Source organism: Mus pahari, chromosome 2 (genome assembly GCF_900095145.1).
Source record: "Mus pahari chromosome 2, PAHARI_EIJ_v1.1, whole genome shotgun sequence".
Lineage (NCBI taxonomy): Eukaryota > Metazoa > Chordata > Mammalia > Rodentia > Muridae > Mus > Mus pahari.
Window position 1 is genome coordinate 48,797,073 of NC_034591.1, and position 3,893 is coordinate 48,800,965.

Here is a 3,893-nt window from a genome sequence, read left to right on the forward strand (position 1 = left end):
CCTAGCACCTCATGAGCCAGGTGTAGTTCAGGGCCATCCTCAGCTTCCGTATTGGCTGCTGTTCTGTTGCAGTGAGAAGACATCATTGCTGAGGTAATTTGTGGAAGAAACATTTTATTTTGACTTGTGGTTGCAGGGACATAAGATTCCATCATGACAGCAGGCATGCAGGGCGCATGGTGAGACAGGCAGAGGCTGGGAGTACATAACCTCGGTCACAAACAGGAAGTAGAGAGGACACACTAAAAATGGCGGGACTCCTTAAGTTCTCAAAATCCTCTCCAAGGACAGACTTCCTCCCACAAGGCCAATCTTCCCTAAGCCATCAACTGAGAACCCAGAGTTCAGATACTTGAGCCCATGAAGGGCATTCTCGGTTAAACTACCGCAGCGACATTTCCAGTATGGAGCCAGCCTTGGCTATATAAAAACCTGTCTCAAACAATACCCAATGGATAATAAGTTTGTGAAGTATGGGTCTGCTTATTTCTTCTTCTGGAAAGCAGATCCTTTTATTTAAAGTCAAGTTTATGAAACATATATCCTGTTTTGTAACTTAGAATATAGTGGCTATCCATGTGCGTGGGGCTTGGTATTGGTCACAGACATAAACAGTTCTGCCAAAGAAGAGCTTTGTGTTTTCTGCTAATTTGTTTAATGATGCAGGCATCAAGAAAACCACAATTCTGGGATGAAGAGACGGCTCAGACGTTAAGAGCACTGACTGCTCTTCTACGGGACCAGGATTCAATTCTCAACACCCTATGGTGGCTCACAACTGTCTATAATTCCAATTCAAGGGACCAGACACCCTCACACAGACATACATGATAGATAGATAGATAGATAGATAGATAGATAGATAGATAGATAGATAGATAGATATAAAGAAAAACACAATTCACTGGTTGATGTCTTGTCCCTAACAGTGAAATTTCTTGATATGAGCAGTTGTACTAAGAAAACACTTCACATTTGCAGAGTATCCATAGTTTCAGTTTCAGATTTTACATTTAAATTGTTTGGCTTATGTATCCAATGGTGCAGATTTTAAAGTTCTTTGGGATCTTACGTACTTTTAAAATGAAAAAAACCAAAAACAAAAACAAAAACAAAAACCTAGGAGTGGGAAACGAGCCAAACACTAAACCAAATAAACCAGGGGCTGAGGAGAGCTCGAGCAGAAGACCTGGGTCTGTTCTAGCACCCATAGCAAGCAGCTCAAAACTGCCTGTAACTCAGTACCAAGGGATCCAGTGCTTTCTGTCTCCATGAACATCTGTCTGCACACACATGATGCACATAAATTCACACAGGTTAACACAGGCACACACATACGAATAATAATGCATCTTTGAAAAACTTATTAGCCAAACATAGTGATGTGCATCTATAATCCTAACACTGGTGAGATTGTCGCAAGCAGATCTCAGGTTCAAGGCCAGCTGAGGCTACATAGTGAGACCCTGTCTCAAGTAAACAAAACTAAACATTATTATGTTCTTAATGTATGTGTCAGGTGTCATCTAGTGACAGGTCTGCTTCACAAAAGCTAATTGCCCACAGCTACTCTTTATCCTTAATTACATCCCCAGTCCTAGGTGGGCTCCTAGTCACTTGGCTAACAACTCCATTTCCAGACTTCCTTGTACATGTGTGTGGGTGTGGGTATGTGTCTGAATTCTGACCAATAGAATGTGAGTAAAAGTGATTATGTCATTTCTAGGCCATCCTTGTAAAAGGAATGTGTGTGTGTGTGTGTGTGTGTGTGTGTGTGTGATACCATTAATGACCAGAATGCAAGTGTGATACCAGAAGCCAGTGCAGCCACCTTGGGGCTCAGAGGTGAAAACTGCATGACAGAGATAATGGGACAGCTTTGGACTACCTATCCTTGTGAGAGAAAACTTAAAATTGTGTTTTGTTTAATCACAAGATAGGGAATGCTTAGGCTATAACCTAAATAATATTTTGTCATTACCTTATTCCTCTTTATTGGAACTTATTTATATCTTTATAATTTTATATTTTATATCCATATTTTGTTTATTGAGACAGGGTTTCTCTGTGTAGCCCTGGCTGTCCTGGAACTCACTCTGTACACCAGGCTGGCCTTGAATTTAGAAATCTGCCTGCCTCTCTGAGTACTGGGATTAAAAGCGAGCACATCATTGCCTGGCTTATATCCACATTGCAAACCATACTGTTAGCAAGCTGATCAAGGAATTTTTTTCTATTAACTAATATGTTCATTTGCTTTACTGTGCTCAATGTTTTAAGATTAGTTTTGCTACCATTACAATTGAATGAACCTCAGACTGTCCATAGAATTCTGCAGACACATTCTTTTCTCCTCTACATTCTTTCTACACTGTTCCATCATTTTGTGACATCTAAAAGTTCTGGGAAGTCTGAGGCCACCCTGCCTTCTTTGCTCACTATTCTGTGACCTTCATTTCTCTGGATCTTTTCAGTAGAATGCTTCTCTTTTTATTCCAGTAACGTAGGAGTTTCTTAAGAGCCATTCCTGCCTCTCTCATACACTTACCTCGGGACATGGTGAGTCCTGTTGAGTTGCCATTTTGGGGTGGGTTTTTGTTTTATTTCAGATATAGCCTTTTCCCCATTTTTGTGTGCTTTTTGTTCAGTTCCATTCATTTTTCTCTTCAAATGGAGCTCTAGCCATGCTGGGTCGACATGTCACACTGGTTGATGTCCCTTCAGTCACTGTGTCTTTTTGCCCCCCTCTGTGACCTTCCACAGGATGTCCCCAAATCTGTCACCCACATCACTGACACTTTTTTTTTTTCCATCATGCCAACTGTAGCCCCTCATGTGACTAAGAATTTAGGAGTTTTCCTTCTGTTTCTTCATTTTTTTCCTCTTGTCTTATTCTGGTTCCATTATTTTTTCCATATTATATTTAATTTCTACCAAAAGACAGGGCAGACACTTGTCAAATATTTTCTCCTGGTTTCTGGAATCACTTCTCTTGCGATATACAGTCATTTGTGTATTTTCCTTGAGGGGAGAGAGCAGTTCCTGGTACAGATCCCATGGTAGAGCTTTACTAAAAATAATAACTAATTTAATTTTAAAAGAAATATTTGTCTTGAATTTAAAGTTTTTAGCTATAACTTCTACTTCATAACAAGTTAATGGCTGGAGAGCTGACCTAAATAGTAAGGAACAGGGCAAACTCAGCAACCTGCAGGACAGCTCACTAATGCTTTTACCACAGTATCCCAAGGAAGAGACTTTACTGGATAAAAATAAACTAAGGGGAAGATGAGCTGTCGGGATGGATGCTGATTTCGATAAGCCAGAGGAAACAATAATTTTAGTTACCTAGGGAAATTGTAATGTATCCTTAGGTGAGATGAGAATACATGAACACAAACATAGTACTGACTAAACAAAACAAGTGGTTACGAAAGTTTGTGAAGCAATACAGCATGAGGTCCAGTGGCTGTGGATGGCCCTGTTAATCCCAATATGCAACAACTAGAAGCAGAGTCAAAAGTTCAAAGTCATCGGTCATCCTCAACTACACTGAGTTCAAGCTAGCCTGGATACCTGAGACTTCAAAACCAAATCAAAATTAAAACCCCTACACAGTATTTTGGTTTTACACACACCTATACTCACACATACATACAATACATTGTTGTTACAATGTTCTCCAAAAAAATAGGAGTATGCAGGACTTTTAAAAAAAATTGTCTAAGGGCTGGAGAGGTTAATGCTAAAGCACTTACCCAGTACTTGCAAGGCCCTGAATTCAACCCCAAGTACCACGCACATACATGTACACATGCACATGCACACATGCACAGGCACATGCATACAAGCATATACACATGAACAAACACACACACACACACACACACACA